This window comes from Pogona vitticeps, chromosome 2, assembly GCF_051106095.1.
Source record: "Pogona vitticeps strain Pit_001003342236 chromosome 2, PviZW2.1, whole genome shotgun sequence".
Taxonomy (NCBI): Eukaryota; Metazoa; Chordata; class Lepidosauria; order Squamata; family Agamidae; genus Pogona; species Pogona vitticeps.
Window position 1 is genome coordinate 200,950,103 of NC_135784.1, and position 16,850 is coordinate 200,966,952.

At 42.9% G+C, this 16,850-nt stretch overlaps 1 long non-coding RNA gene across 1 annotated transcript in view; it reads left to right on the forward strand.

Annotated features, from left to right (window-relative positions):
* The first annotated feature begins 55 nt into the window (after positions 1-55).
* Positions 56-16,850, forward strand: part of LOC144586506 (uncharacterized) — a 33,265-nt gene continuing 16,470 nt past the window's right edge. The window contains exon 1 of the long non-coding RNA XR_013541363.1: positions 56-16,760. This is a non-coding gene — a long non-coding RNA (uncharacterized LOC144586506). The remainder of the gene's footprint in view (positions 16,761-16,850) is intronic.

Genomic DNA, 16,850 nt, shown 5'->3' on the forward strand with positions numbered 1-16,850 from the left:
TCCAGTGGACTTCAGAGTGCCCGGTGACTGCCAGTCAACAGAAGAGAGTGCAGACTTCAAGGTCTGCCTTTGTTGTGCCAGACTACAGCCGGGGGTTCACAATCTGTATGGATGCATCGAGCATCGGACTTGGAGTGGTGCTGTGCCAAGCAGATGACAGCTGGAACCTGCTAGACTTTGACTTTGTAATCCACAGCATAAAAGGGACTCAGAGCGTGGATGCTGATATCTTGCATCAAAGGCCAAATGACTAATGGGTGGATAAACAAAGTTTGTAATGTTGTATTAAATGTTCTGTTTGTGTATAGTTATGAAGAATGATGAAAATACAAAGTTTGTTTGGATGCTGATGAACTGAGAGGTGTAGAATGATGGTAAAGATAATGGTGAGTAGCATTAGTGATGTGGAGGTAATGTAATGTAAATTGTATTGATGTAAGTAATGCAAGAGGTTGATATGTCTTTATTAATGCAAAGGTGATGTGATGCAATTGGTATTAATGTGGTTAATGCAAATGTTTCAACTATATTGATTGCTTAAATGTTTAAAGTAATAAGTTTGATCTAGTAAATATGGTAATAGAGAGAAAACTAGTATAAGGTATGTTGAAATATGGTATATAATTTAGAACATAACTGGCAAGCATATTATTATGATGCCGTTTTGTATGAAATGTTCCCTGTATGTTCCGTTGTTCATAAGGGTAAACTGTAAGGCTTTCCCTCATGAAGCAAACTTTTTCTTAGGGGGAGGAATGTGCCAATCACCCACGTCATTCATTCCATTCATATTCATGAGCTGATTTGCACGAACCTATGAGAGGACTGGAGAGGCGAGGTCAGCAGCTACCTGAGGTTTGGCGGGAGAAGGAGGAGTCAGATAGGGCTGGTTAGTCAGGGAGAGAGGGAACAGATACTGAGAGAGATAAAGCTGGTTAGGAAATAGGTAGAGAAAGCGGCAATGATATAGCAAGAGAAAAGAAGTATGTACTGAGAGAACTGTTGATGATTTGCTTATGTACAGTATAATGTGTATCTGAAGAACTTCTGTTATTATTCAATCTGCTTCACTTCAATAAGCTCTGTTTCTGTTCACGAGTCAAGTGTTCAGACAAACGTCATTTATATTGTGGATTAAGGCAATCCACTGGTGGCAGCGAGAGGAAAACGCGACATAAGCCTTTGTGAGGGAAAGACAAGCAGGGGCCAAAAGGGCGAATGCCACACAAACTAAAAGAATTGTCACTGTATACATAATAAGAATTTCACAGTTGGTGATATTGAACTTTCTTATTCTTTCATGTTTTTTTTAAATAGGCTTCTTTTTGATTAACAAATTCTGCTTAATATTTTGAAGACTGCAGTCACAAGATGTTATATTCCCTGCATACCACTGAACAGTTCTGGGATGTACAGTGTATGCAGTGTCACCAGACCAACAAAGGCTGTAGGTTTCACCAAAAGCATCTTTATTCTTTCAAAGGGCAGTTCAAAATTAACCCTTAGGTGTGGCAGCATTTAAAAAGCAATCGAAAGGGAACACTGTGTTTTTGTGTGTGTGTGTGTTTTTTGCATATGCGCGGTGGCTGGGATACTTCAGAAGAGGGAGTTCCCATTCACCGCTTACCCAGTAACCCCAAACTTACTGCCAAGGTCTGAGGCCAGTTGTCATTTTGGTGGTGGTACACCTTGGGCAGAGCAGCTGATGAGCTCCACATTCTCATATCTTCCCCTTTCAGGTGATAAGCTTGCCCATGTGCAGGGACAGCTGGCTCATCTCCCACAAGAGAACTCAGGGCACTGTCTCTGAAGGATGGCAGTGGTGGAGAAGGAAGAAGAGGACATGGTGGGACCAAATAGAAAGGGGTGCAGTGGGAAGGGGGCAAGGATGATAGGTTCTCCTCCCCCAGGCACGAACTGGAAAAACAAACCACAAGCCAGTTCATTTTTTCTGGGGTTCATGGGTGGTTTGTGGTTTGGCATTTATCCAGCTTGTGCCCATCTCTGATGCTAAATCATCAGCCTGTTACTGACATATAAAATAAAAAGGGACCAGGCACTAAAAAGCATGTTTCTCCTGGTCACTCCACAGCAGGCCATCCTTTTACAGGTACGGTTTTCAAACAGCATCATTTCTAAAATCGTACCCAACCACCGATCCTTTTATATTTCTTCAGCCGACTTCCAATTTTTCACCACCTCTTGACACGCCAACACCAGCAAACAGTTCAGTGGCAAAGAGATTGGTTGTTCTCCGATGAAAACAAAGCATAGCAGCAACACCTTACCATGATGGGTAGCCTGCCCCAAAGGGACCAATCTAAATGGGCTTCAAGCAGCTACTGTTTAGCCCATTGCCCTCCGTAGGTCTGGGTCATCCCAGAGTTATAACATAACACAGACTCTATAGTAAGGTAAAGGTAAAGGTTTCCCTTTACATTTTTTGTCCAGTCATGTCCGATTCTAGGGGGTGGTGCTCATCCCATTTTCAAGCCATAGAGCCAGCACTTGTCTGAAGACAATTTCCGTTGCCACGTGGCCAGTGTGACTTTTACCTTCCCACCGAGATGGTACCTATTTATCTACTCGCATTTGCATGCTTTCGAACTGCTAGGTTAGCGAGGAGCTGAGACAAAGTGACGGGAGCTCATTCCATCGCGTGGATTCGATCTTACGACTGCTGGTCTTCTGACCCAGCAACACATCCCCTGGAACATAACACAGACTCTATAGTAGTCAATTATATTTACTGAAGAACCAATTGAATGCACATACCCACCACATGCTGTATATTGCTTTTTCAAGGACAACTACATCTTCAAAAACCACAAAAAACACTTCTTGGAGCTTTTCACTTCTCCTTATGCAAGGATAGCAAACACATAGGAAAGAATTACTGAAACAGAAGTCTATTCTGTGCCTGAGAACAGAACATACTCGACAAGCAATCAAAACACCCTTGCATTTTGTCTCGTTTTCTGGCCTAGAAACCACTAGAAATAGAATGAGAGGAAACCTTGAACTTTATATTGCAGTTTAAAGAGGAGAGGAAAAAAGAAAAAGGAAAAAAAAGGAAGTCTGCTGACAAGTGTTGCATCCTGGCGGTTACTATGGGTACTGTTAGAAACAACCAAGGGTCCTACAGCACCTTGCAGACTGACAAATGTACTGTGCCATAAGCTTACCTTACGAAAGAAAACATAGCCAGTGGGGTCAGAGGGAAACCATATTTAAATGAAAAACAGAATTGTTGATTCAGTTGAAATGTAAAATTAGCACAATACTATTCACAGGTAGTCTTTGGTGATAACTAATGTTAAAGCATAGTCAGACTTCTAACAATGTACTGAATAAACCTGTGAGGATGGAGAGCATGCCACTTCCCATCATCTATCAGTTCAACCACTCACTTGGATGCAGGGATTGGTCTTCTGAACCATAGAGTCTCTGTAGAAGCTCTCCAGGTGATTTAGAACACTGAAAGATCTTGCGGATAGCCTCTACAGACACGGAAGGTTTTCCTCTTCAAAACCATCAACCTCCATGCACAGGAGGTAAAAAATGACAAAAAGCATGCTGTTCTCCTACCACTGGTAAGCTAAACAGCATTGCTAGGCTAATGTTCTCTCTTCTCTCTGGCCTAAAAAAGAAGAATATAGAAACGTGCAGTGGGGTAAGAATTTCTCTTTGGTTTTCACCACCAACTGAATAGAATCAAGTATCCTTACAAGCTTTAATGCAGTAGTACTTCTGTCTGCAGATGGTGATAGCAGCCACGAAATTAAAAGACATCTGCTTCTTTGGAGGAAAGTAATGACAAACCTAGACAGCATCTTAAAAAGCAGAGGCATCACCTTACTGACAAAGGTCTACATAGTCAAAGCTATGGTTTTCCAGTAGTGATGTATGGAAGTGAGAGCTGGACCATATAGAAGGCTGACCGCCAAAGAATTGATGCTTTTGAATTGCAGTGTTGGAGGAGACTCTTGAGAGTCCCCTGGACTGCAAGGAGAACAAACCTATCCATTTTGAAAGAAATCAATCCTGCATGCTCACTGGAAGGACAGATCCTGAAGCTGAGGCTCCAATACTTTGACCATCTGATGAGAAGAGAAGACTCCCTGGAAAAGACCCTGACATTGGAAAATGTGAGGGCAAGAGGAGAAGGGGATGACGGAAGAAGAGATGGTTGGACAGTGTCATTGAAGCGACCAACATGAATTTGACCAAACTCCGGAAGGCAGTGGAATTCAGGAGGGCTTGGCGTGCTCTGGTCCATGGGGTCACAAAGAGTCAGACACAATTTAACAACTAAACAACAACAACTTCTGTCTGCAAGTACAAGCAGGAAAAAGACTACCTGAGAACATGCAATGGTCCCACAAGCTCCCAGGTCCAACCGTCTGATAATCCATTCTATTTTTCAACCATCATGTTCTTTTGGTGGCAATTAATGCCAGGTACATACAGGTTCCTTCTATAGTTCACCAGGAAATGCCAAGGCAAATTTGAAGTTGCCTTCCCAGAAGAGTTGCCATCAGAGAATTCTGACATTAACATATCAATAAAATTGTGTGTGAGTGTGTGCCTGTCATTCGGTTGGAATTGACTTAAACTAACCCTAACGAAGCTTTCAATAGAGCATTTAAGGAGTGACTTTATCAGTTCTACTACCCCAGTGAATTCTAATGGCCAAGTTGGGATTTAAACCTTGGTTGACAGAATCCTAGTCCATCATTCTATCCGCTACATCATAATGTTGTTGTTTAGTCATTTAGCCATGTCCGACTCTTCATGACCCCATGGACCAAAGCACTCCAGGCCCTCCTGTCTTCCACTGCCCCCGGGAGTTTGGTCAAATTCATGTTGGTCCAATCACTGTCCAATTAATTTAAATAAGGCTAAAATGGATTGAACTGTGGCTCTTATTGCCAATGGAGTTGTACCTTCAATTGAAGCAGATGACATTCACCCACCTCAAGAGGAGTAAAGGTGGTAAATCTCAAGGAGCTCTAGCCTCTGCTACTCCCAAGTCCAACTGAAATCAACAGAACCTATAATACTGATGATCAGCGAGTTCCATTTGTTTCTGTAGGTCTGCTCTACTTGGAACTATCATTGGATTTGCCTCTGTACTTTTTCAAAGGCAGGGGAAATCTGCATAAAAATCCACTTAAATAGCCAGGCAGATAGTTGAGGTTAAGCAATGAGGATCTGAGTGAAATCCAGAGTGACAGCATTGTTCATCCCTACGGACATCGCCCACAAATTTTAACAGGCGCAGGAGAGGTCTATGCAGAAGGCCTCTAAGTGCAGCTGACCCCCTTCTCTAGTGCAGCCATTTCCAGGTTCCACTGGCACCATTGCCATCAGATCGAGATCAGATTCTGAATAGCTGCAGGCCTCCAACAAAAGAACATGATTTATTTCTTCTGTCGCTCCCTACACTCTTACTCTGCTTGTCCTTGCTGTTCAGTGGGGAATGAACAAGACAGACGAAATTCCTGTGTTATTGTTCATTGACACATGGGGAAGAATGTGATAATGCCAATTTCTCAAAGACCAACTCATCTCCGGTCATTGCCATCTGCTGCTTATTCTTTCACTTACTGAACACCAAGGAGAGACTGCAAGAATAATACAGGGAAGCAGCGCTAACAGGAGACTCAGAGGTTTTGGCTGGAGACAGGCAAGCGGCTTTATGAGAGCTGAAGATGCTATGACAAAGCTGTGATGTTCCCAGAGGTGTGTGTCCGCTTTTTTTCTTTTATACCACTCTCGTTCCTGGCTGTTTTATTGAAAAACTGGGAAACAGCCCACGTAATGTGTGAACAGAAGATTGAAGTAAATATATCATACACTTCACAAATAGAAATGGCTCTGTTATTCCACCCAAAGCCCCTTGAAAAAAAAATGATAATATACTTGATTATAAGCATCAATATATTATGTACGCTACATATCTGAACTCAGCCAGCGTGCCTGTGATGTCAGATTTAACACGCCTTTCAACCACAGCACTGAAGACTTATTTTTGGGATGGCGGTATAGTTTCCAGAATGCCCAAGCATAGCCCATGGCCTTGGTGGTTGTGTGATGTTGGGAATTGCAGTCAAGAAATTTGTTGAATAATTTCAACAAACACAGGGCATGTATCCTGCTAGAGGCGTGGGATGCTCTCTTCAGACAAATATATAAATATAAACCAAATCAGGTGCATGTCTGCATTTCTGGGGTGACCCTCGGGCAGAGCAAAGGGCCCAGAGGCATCAAGTGGATGGAGTGGCACTTTCTCATAGGTTCTTTCTATTAAATCTGACACTGTCTTCTCATGAATAGAAGTTGGGAAAGGGAAAGCCAGGGATAGGAACTCGAGTTGCAGGATTTGCTGTCAGACCTGAGCCACACCAGTGACTCAATTCAGACTCCTTGGGTTTGTCTGTATTTTCTTCAGTGACTCAGACTTGATTAAGAACCCAGAACCCACACACCCCTTCCCTTGTTTTTTTTTTTGGGGGGGGGGGAAGAAAGCTTGTTTTTAATAGGGACTCATACTTGGACTTGGGACTTGGACCTTAACACTTGCCAACATCCCTAGATGAAGGAAAGGTAGGGAAGATGCTGGCTTGTTGGCAGCAGAGAAAGAAAGTACACCCTTCATTTTAGACCTGCTTTGCCTTTCCTGCTGCAAGGTAATTCATTAAGCCATCAAACTCAATACTGTACCTACACTACCAGTGATTTCAGAAGAAGAAGAAAACTTGGGGAGGAAGAGAGAAAGGACAGGAAGCTTCAACAAGAGGAGGCTCTTCGCATTGCTCTTTTAAGAAGGAATCGAAGGAGAGCATGTGCATTGCCTTTTTAAGGTTTTCCCCTCACTCCCTTCCCTAGGGCTGCCTTAGGAAGCTGCTGTGCTCCTGGTGAGAGAAGAGCTTTCTCTTGCTGATGGGGGGGGGGAGGAGCAGAACAAGACAAAGACAAAGAAAAAAGAGTGCCTAGTTTTGCTGCTCTCCTAGCCAGAAGACCTTTTGTTCTGTTGCACTACTCATCCTATGAGCTGGCCTTAGGGTTTTCCCATTTGAAGGGATGTGTTGTTGTTGTTGTTGTTGTTGTTGTTGTTGTTGTTGTTGTTGTTGTTGTTGTTGTTGCTGCTGCTGCTGCTGCTGCTGCTGCTGCTGCTGCTGCTGCTGCTCTTTAAGAGAACAAGAAATATACAAACACTGTCATAGATACAGACAAGGACTGGGTTGGAATGTCTCCAAAACAGCACAGGGCAGGACAGGCAACAAACCATGCTCTCTTATTCAGGGCAGCCAATGCACCCTTTAAAACTAATATGGCCAACTCAGAGAAGAAAGAACCTGTTGAATGGGTTGCTGCCCATGGGTTGCTACCTCACTTTCCTGTCTGAAAAAAGGAGCCTGTAACCTACAAACAAGGACAAAGAGTCTCTAGTGCCACCGACAATTTTTATTCAAATGGACAACTTTTATTTAGCTCAATTTTTGTGAACTTCACCCCACCTGCATATGCTAAGAGCCAGTTACCCAACTCTTTCAAAAACAATATATTCGCGAAGGCTTTCACGGCCGGGATCTAATGATTGTTCTGGGTTTTTTGGGCTCTTTGGCCATGTTCTGAAGGTTGTTCTTCCTGACGTTTCGCCAGTCTCTGTGGCCGGCATCTTCAGAGGACAGGAGTAGCACTCTGTGCTCTGAATATTATCCTATGTTTAACCGCTTGTATATTTGTTGCCCTTTCTTTAGCCGTACTTGTATTTTAATTATTATGAGCTGCTTTGAGTCCCTTTATGGGGGGGGGAAGTGGTACAAAAATACAATGAAGGAGGAGGAGGAGGGATCATAAAAGGTTTGAGGCTTATTCTGTGCCCCTCGGCAACTCTATTTCATTTTTTTTTCCATTTGGGTTGCAATGGGCAATTCCCAGCCAAAAGAGCCTTTTCTCTTCCCTCCCCCCACTTCAGTGAAAAAACAAACAAACATATTTGGTCTCACTCTCTTTCATCTTCTGTGAGGGAAATAAAGCGCTTTCCTCCATTATGGCTTTATGCTATCATTTTTCATCACTGACGCCAAGGTCCAAAGAAGTGTGAGGTATAAATCCTCCAGTGAACCTTAGCAATGTTTCGTAGCCTTTATCACTGGCCTCTATGAGAGTTTGGAAAGCAATTACCTGTTCCCGCTTGCTGAACAAACAGAAGACATGCTTTTTAAGGGATGCCAATCAGCCAAGGTAACACATTAGGTGTGGGGTTGTTTTAATATGAGAGAGAAGAAAAAGTGATTAAATGCGTTCACAAAGGATTTATTATCAGGCACACCAAGTATCTATGCAGCGTACACTGCTATGTTGCTCAAAGCCCATACAATGCACAAATCTTAGTCTTTGGCTAACCTGTGAGCTTTTGTACCATGCTGGCCAAAATCCTGTTGAATTAAAACCATACATAAAAGGGCTAATAAGTAGGCAGTTTCCCCCTCTGGGTTTCAGCCTTTTACATCGGCTTCTGATTGTGTAATCAGCATATAGATGGGAGTGTAATAAAAATTGGCTTGTTTCAAGTTAGTTAAAATATTAGCCAAGGAAGTGGGCAAAAAAACAAGGGGATACACAAGCTCAAATATGCAGAAGGAGATAAACAAGCAGGAAGCTGTTGACCTCCACAGTTGGCTAGGAGGACAGTTTAGATAGGTCTGGGGGAAGGATGGAAATGAGACACATCAGTACTCAAAGGGGATGAGTTCAAAGCAAAGCTGAAATGTAAGCCACATGTACCTAGGGAACATGAATGCTATATGTAATCTATATATTCATAACAAAGAAAATGTAGCCATGGGTGATCATTAGAGGAGAGAATAATTAACATGGTGTGTGTGCAACTTTTGTCTATATAACTTGTGTAGAAAAGTTGTTTAGCAAGACACCAATTTGGATGACTCAGGTCCCATGTGTCTCCATTCTGCAGAATAAATCTTGTGTTTTCATTTAGTGTGTTGTGCCTTGTTTTTCTCTCCCCTCCTTCAGGCTTGTTTGGCTTTTTGCCTGCCAAAAGTAATGAACTTGCAATTTTTTTGCAACAGAAGGGAGAGCACTGGCTGGCCATCTGAAGAGATCAGGTTGCTAGTGTGACTGGCCTTATGTGACCTTGTAAGGCAACAGGATTCTAGCCACTGTGTTTTGTCAGGTATGTTCGGTTTTTAAACCACTCTGCGAAACATTTTTGGGTTGCAAGATGAAGTATCTGAAGGAAGGAAGAGGCATTCCTGTGAATTGGGTCTGTTGACATTTGATTTCAGGAATTCTAGTCCTCTTGGAAGGGCTGGCAGGTTGAAGCAAGAAAGAGCTAAGAAATCACGGCCATGCTATGGGATCCTGGAAGTTGCAGCCATCTAAACCCAGTGGAATGGAGTGGACAGAGTGTCCAACTAGGGCACAAAGGACTTGGGTTTAAACCCCCACTTAGCCATGGAAACTCAGGGGTGGATGTGCCACTGGTAAAACCTTAAATATCTCACTTACCTTGAAAATCCTATTAAGGAGGCTGTAAATTGGATGTGACTTGATGACACAAAACACACAACAGCCGAAGCAACTGATTTTTTTCCAATGTCTGCCTGTGGAGTGAGACTGTGAGCACTTCTTTCTGGTTCCTTCTACCAAATTTGGCCTGGACAGTCCTTCCAATAGACTGCTCCCCAACTTTAAACAGGGGACTCTGCTCGGTAAAGTAGGAATCATGGCCACTGTTCTGGAAGCTTGCTCACTTCTGAGAAGTGCCAAGAAGGCGAGCCCAACACATTCTGCTGCTTAAGGTACAGCAGCAAATGGTGCCCTATGACCGTAGGGGCTCTACAAAGATTTTGGAGGAGGAAAGGGGAGGGGGAAAAAAGTGGATAAGAAAGTGTTCATAAAAGGGAAAGCAGGAATATTTCTGTGTTACCAAAGCAGATACAGGCAGTTCAAGAAGCCCCTTGTTACATTTGGATCAGCTAAGGCACATCAACATTTGCTCTTGGCATTTGGGGGGTTTAAAATGCTGACCTTCAAAGAAAAATACCTAGCACCAGTTGCTGTAGCCAAAGAAGAGTCAAAGGAGATGGACAGCTGAAACCCCAATGAAAGCCAAGAACTCTCCAGGAAAATCCAACCACTGAGGCCTCAGAAGGGCTCAGATCAACCTCATTGGACTCTGTTTATTCCATATCCGTCCCGCCATGACACCCAGGCATGAGGATGGCACATTGCTTACTAGACTAGTCAAGTCTAGTAATTTTTTTTCTTGTGGTTGTTGTGGGTTTTTCGGGTTCTTTGGACATGTTCTGAAGGTTGTTCTTCCTAACGTTTCGCCAGTCTCTGTGGACAGCATCTTCAGAGGACAGGAGTAGCACTCTGTGCTCTGGTGCAGTTTGTTTGGGAGTTGAGTATTTATAGCTGTGGGATCAGCTTTTATCCTTTTCATGAGATGGGTGATAATGGTGATCAGCGTGTTTTTGTTGTGAAAGCATTGTTGTGATAAGGAGAAGAGATCATCTGTCACTGTGATTGATGGGTGTTGTTAGCTGGTCTTTTGTGTATAGTGATCACCGGTCCTTGTGGCTGGGTAGAGTTCGTTGACCTTTTGCACGCTGTATTTTTCAGTGCTAGGAGCCAAGCTTTGTTAAGTTTTAAACTTTCTTCTTTTTCGTTGCAGCTCTGCTGGTGTTTATGGATTTCAATGGCTTCCCTGTGCAGTTTAACATAATGATTGTTAGTGTTGTCCAGTACTTCAGTATTTTGAAATAGAATTTCATGTCCAGCTTGTTTCAGGGCATGTTCAGCTACTGCCGATTTTTCCGGCTGTTTCAGTCTGCAGTGTCTCTCATGTTCTTTGATTCTGGTGTGGATGCTTTGATTTGTGGTTCCAATATATACCTGGCCACAACTGCAAGGTATCCAGTATACTCCTGCAGTGGTAAAGGGGCCCCTTCTGTCCTTTGCGGACCATAACATTTGTTGTATTTTTGTGGTGAGCTTGAATGCTGTTTGTACGTTGTGTTTTTTCAAAAGTTTCCCCATGCGGTCCGTGACCCCTTTGATGTATGGCAGAAATACTTTATTTGTGGGTGGCCGTTTTTCTTCTTCAGTTTGGTGTTGTTTTCTTGGTGTGTGTTTTTCTTGCTTTTTCTTTTAGACAGCTACACTGGGTCTTCATTGCACTTAGGATTGGATTGGTGGGTGTGAATATGAGATGGATGATTAATACTCTTGTGCAGGCTTTGATTGGATAGGTCAAAATGGTGCTAGAGACTTCCTCCCCCCCCCTGCATTTTTTACTTCCGTTTAATTGTTAATGCTCGCTGTTGGCCTGTGCTTGCAGAACCTTTTTGTAGTTGTTGTGGGTCCCTGTATATGTTCCAGAATGGCTGCGTGCTAAATTTGCAGCACTCTGATTTGTGCAAGCCACAGAGTGAGTAGGCTCATTTCAGCAACCTAGACTACTCACAGGGAACACTAAGGAGACATGTTTCATACTCCCTAATACAGGTTTTCCCTGAGCACAACTTTTTCATGGAGGAAAGACATAGCCTGATGGCTGCTCTGCCTATACATTCCATAAGTCAATGGTACTGAGTACTGCCTTTATCCCATGTCAAAGCAGTTTATTTTCCACATTTTGGGGTACTTACTTACTCACTCCCTCCCAATCCAGAAACATAGAAATACATAAAAAATATCTACAGAAGTATAAGAACCAATTGTTCAGACCTCCCCCAAATCAGTTTTGGATTCAGATCAGATTAGCAAGTGTACACAAACACACACGCGCACACACCAAAGCTAGCCAAGTTATTCTAGCACATAGAACAGAACATCCTGGAAGTACTGTTCCCCATTCCTGAGAGTAAACATGCAATAGAAACTAACTGAACAATTAGCTAAATCAATTTGGTTCACATTTGAGTTGAAATCCATGGAGCTCTGATTCAGTTATTGGCAGGAAGAGCTCCGTTGGCTGAAGGCCAAACAATCCATTATAGAAAACCCAATTCTAGATCTCAAGTCACACTGGCTTTCCCAAAGCATGATTCATGTAGACTTTCATGTTTGAGAAACCAGACATCAAAGGGGTCTTGTGCATAAATCCTGAAGACTAGTCACAAAATAAGAGAATTATTTTACAGATATCTTGAGGTACCAAGAAATCTGTTCTTTCCCTGCAACTATACAGTTCAGTCCCTAAGGTCAAGTAGGATAGGAACTGGTGAGCAAGATGTTCACCTGTTAACACTTTGCACATTGCTACAGATCTCATGTTTAGTCCCCGGCTGATGCTGTAAAAAGCATCTCTTTTATCAATCTCTCATTTCAATGACAAGGGAGAATTCTGCCCGAAGTCTTAAGCAGGCAGGCATCAGTAGGTTAATTACATCAGAAGCAGACAATTGCTAAGAACTAAATGCTTTCAGACGCCAAGAGAGATCCGGACCACTTCTGTTTTCTGAGGCTCCCGGTATATATGAAACATGAAGAAATGCCAAAGCGAGATTACAAATATTGAAACCATCCATTAATTTGAAGCCTCATTCAAATCTCCCTCCTGGCTCCTCCTGGGTGCTGGGGGGGGCACACTGATATCCTTCAATTCATTAGTGGCTTCCATCACTTGTTGTCATGTCGAGACAGCATCAATGGCAGCAACAAAAAGCCTGATAGTAGAAGAAGAAGCTATGACCACATTGAACCACCATGTTTGGGAGTCATACAGCAATCCTGAGAGTTTTCAGGAATCCCAGCCTGCCCCATAACTGAAGTATCTAAGCACATTTCTTGAATAAGGGTGTGAGGTTTTTTAAGAAGTGAAAATAGGGCTTCTCCCCCACCCCCTACACACATACACACACTTCTTGTTGGCACTGTGTGGTGGCAACATTTATGGCTGGCTTCTTGGGTCCCATCAGAAGAGCCAATAGCCGTAGATTGCTCATGGACCATAAGAGGCTCACCTTTGGTAAGATAGATCAATGGTCTGTCTCCATCGAAGGAAACTCCTTCATTTGTAAACAGCCATTCCACTTGGGGGTGATTTCCCATTTCCTGTCACCTCCACCCAAGCAGGAATTTAATCCTGTTCAACAGAATAATCTAAGGTCTTCTCTTCCAAAACCTCCCCATCTGCACCACAAGATAGGAAACCAGAGAATGCCGTAATGGCTTACCTCAGCACTGGATTAATAGCAATTTAAGTCCCTGGCAATCAAGGGCCTGGAGGAAAATCAGCTGGATAGGCAAGATAAAACTGCTCGGCACAGCAGCCCCTTCATGCATCACTGTCTCCACGCTTCCCATTTCCACACACCACCGAAAGGGCGCCCGCTCACACGTCATGCTGAGTTATTAAGAGATTGCTGTGTCAACATCAATCATGCCATTTCAGCTTGTTAGTCAGAACTTGATTAAGTTCACAGTGGCTGTCAGTCTGTCAAAGAAGACAGAAAGTAAGTGTGTGTGTGTATGTGTGTGTGTGTGTGTGTGTGTGTGTGAGAGAGAGAGAGAGAGAGAGAGAAATCAAGAAAGTCCACATGTGATTGGTAATAGGCAATTATGACAATTATAATAAAGTTCTTTAAAGTCATATGACATGTTCAAGTACATGAAGATGATGAATACAAAAAGAAAGAACAAGAAACAAACACAATGATCAAGCATCAGCAAGCAATACCTTTTACGAATTGCAGCCATGAAGAAGTTAGCCACTTCAGCTACTATATGAGAGAGATGGTCTGACAGGCATGACAGGACCAGCCACTTACCTTGAAATTTATGAAGCAGTGGGTGAATCAGATTGTTCCTAATTTGTAAAATGTGCAGTATGGAAGAGACTTGGTAGAAGTCAAAATTTCTCCCTGCCAATTACGACTTTTCTTTACTGTTTTCTTCCAGCTTTCAACTACCCCCAAAGTTCACTCTAAGTTGTATTGCTTGGGGCAGAAGATATCATCTGGAATGCCTTACTTTGGAAGGTCATGTATTAATTTGTCATATGTTTTTCAAATTCACAGTGTAGATATCCAGTGTCCATGTACATATATGATTGGTTATTTAGATGTACAGCATGTGATTCCTCCAATGAGTTCAAAAGCACACACAAGAAGGTGCCTCATTCTCCTAGCAGCCCTCTGATGTCGGTTAAAATAAGAGGTGTCTGGTTCTGAGGAGATTTCAGTGAGCCTTACAGCTAAATAGACACAGTTCTAAGGCTAGGTTTAGCTCTCTGTTGATTACACTGGTATGGTTATGGAAAAGACACTGTCTAGGAAGCAGTCTGGGGATGTTTCCAGTGTTGCATCTTCCTAGGGACTAGCATGGCCTACCTATGTGTTTGCTTCCGCATCCTCACAATGCCTGCTTGACCTATGGATTTGTAACAGTGCACATTTAGAAGGATGCTATTACATCTCCTGCACTCTCTCTTTCAAAATGAACCAAGGCTATGTACTTTCCTGGCTCTCCCAAGTGGAAGAGGGTGGGAAAGACCACAAGTAACAGCACAAATTGCTGAAGGCACACCATTACTTCCATAGTCATGGTACAACTCACAGCAGAACTCTGAAACAGATGTCCAAGGCTCCCAGGCAAGAGAATGAGCAAGTGGCCCTGCCCAAAAAAAATCACACACACTTGCTTGGTTTTCCAGAGGCTGAAAGAAGTAAAGTAATAATGTACAGTTGTGTCCCGCTTTACGATTACCCCGTTCAATGATGAATCCGCTTGACGGTGAGTTTTTTGCGATCGCAAAACAATTGTTTGAATGGGGTTTTTCCACGTAGCGATGATTGGTTCCCTGCTTCAGGAACCAATTTTCGCTTTACGACGACAAAAACAGCTGATTATCGGATTTCAAAATGGCCACCGGGTGCTTAAAATGGCTCCCCGCTGTGCTTAGGGATGAATTCCTCACTCTACAGGCACTGAAAATGGCCACCCGTATGAAGGATCTTCGCTGGACGGTGAGTTTTCAACCCATTGGAACACATTGAATGTTTTTCAATGCATTTCAATGGGCTTTTTTATTTCACTTTACAACGTTTTCACTCTACAGCGATTTCGCTGGAACGAATTAACGTCGTTAAGCGAGGCACCACTTTACAAATTATTGTGCAAATCTGCAACTACTATGAGATCCTTAGCTTCTATCTAGAGAGAAGGAGGCAACCATCTCAGGCAACAGATGCTGGATGTGCGGCAGAAAAGTACAAGCAGAGGTCTGCATGCTAAGTTAATCCTGCACTCCGACTTGGACTGCTGCCTTAGAACATGCTGCCCTCCTATCACCAATACTGAGGGAAGAGTCAACTGAAGGTCTAGTTGTTTATATGTGTGTTTGTGAAGTCAGACGCTCATCACAATCCAACAGCAGTGTGCCGCCCCCTCACCTGTCCTACCTTGCAAGGCTGTCGCAGACAGATGAAGCAATCACCTGGGAAGAAGTTGAACAGATGCCAGCACAAGAGATACGCTGCAAAGGAGACGATAGAAGCCTTACACAAGAATGAAACATGGGCACCGACAAAGCTACTACCAGGCAAGAAAGCAACTGGATGCAAGTGTGTATTCAAAAAGAAAAAGGGAGCAAATGGAGAAGTGGAGCACTACAAAGCAAGGTTAGTGGCCAAAGGATTTCTACAGAAGTATATAGAAGACTTTGATGAAACCTTTGCTCAGTTATCAAAACATAGCACGACAAGAATGCTCCTGAGTGTGGCAACCTCCAGTCAGATGCAAGTCAAGCAGCTAGATGTCAGGACTGCATTTCTACAGGGAGAGATTGAGAAGGAACTATATATGGAAAAAAACACCATGTGTTGACCCTGATCTTGTCTGCTAATAGAGGAAGGGCCTATATGGGCTGAAGCAAACAGCCAAAGCCTGGAATAAGAAACTGAAGAAGATGCTACTTCAGCAAGGTTTAAAGCAAGGAAAGGGAGATCAGTGACTATACACCGGAAACAGAAATGGACATTTAACCTTTATTCTGGATTATCTTGGTGATCTTATTGCAGCTGCATATATGAGGAACAAGAGTACAAAAGTTTAGTACAAGAACTTAGCAAAGAGGTAGAAATAAAGGAACATGGTACTATCTGGGCATTCCAATTGAGAAACAGGCAGATGGTTCATATTTGTTAAGTCAGAGACAAAAGATACTTGAACTCTTAGACATGCAAGATACCCACAGTGTTGACCCATGCAAAGAGATTTTCTTAAAAACAGATACAAAGGTGAACCTTTACCCAACAATAGTCAGCACAGAGTAGCTACAGGAAAGCTCTCGTACTTGAAAACCACTGCCGGACCGCTGTAGGAATACTGAGCAGAAGAGTTAGCTTTCCAACCCAGAGTGACTGTACAGCTATCAGAAGGGTAACTAGATACTTGAAAGGGACCATGGAGTTTAAGCTAAGACTTCCAGCTAACAAGATCTCAAAAAGCATAGAGTACACAGATGCAGACTGGGCAGAGAATAGTGAAGATTGCAAATCTACCAGTGGTTTCAGAATGGTGATGGTCCTATTTCATGGGGTAGTCAAGTTACAAGATATTGTACCTTTATCATCCACAGAGTCTTGAGTTTGTTGCAGCAGCTGAAGCATGTAGGGAACTGCTATGGCTGAAGAAACTGCTGATGGACTTTGAGATAGATGAAGAAATACCATTCCAGATGATGGAAGACCAACAAAGTTGCATTAAACTGTCACAATGTGAGAAGATGAATGCACGTACCAAGCATACTGACGTGAGATATGAGTCTGTGTGTGACTTGTTCAACAAGGATATCATCCAGATGACTT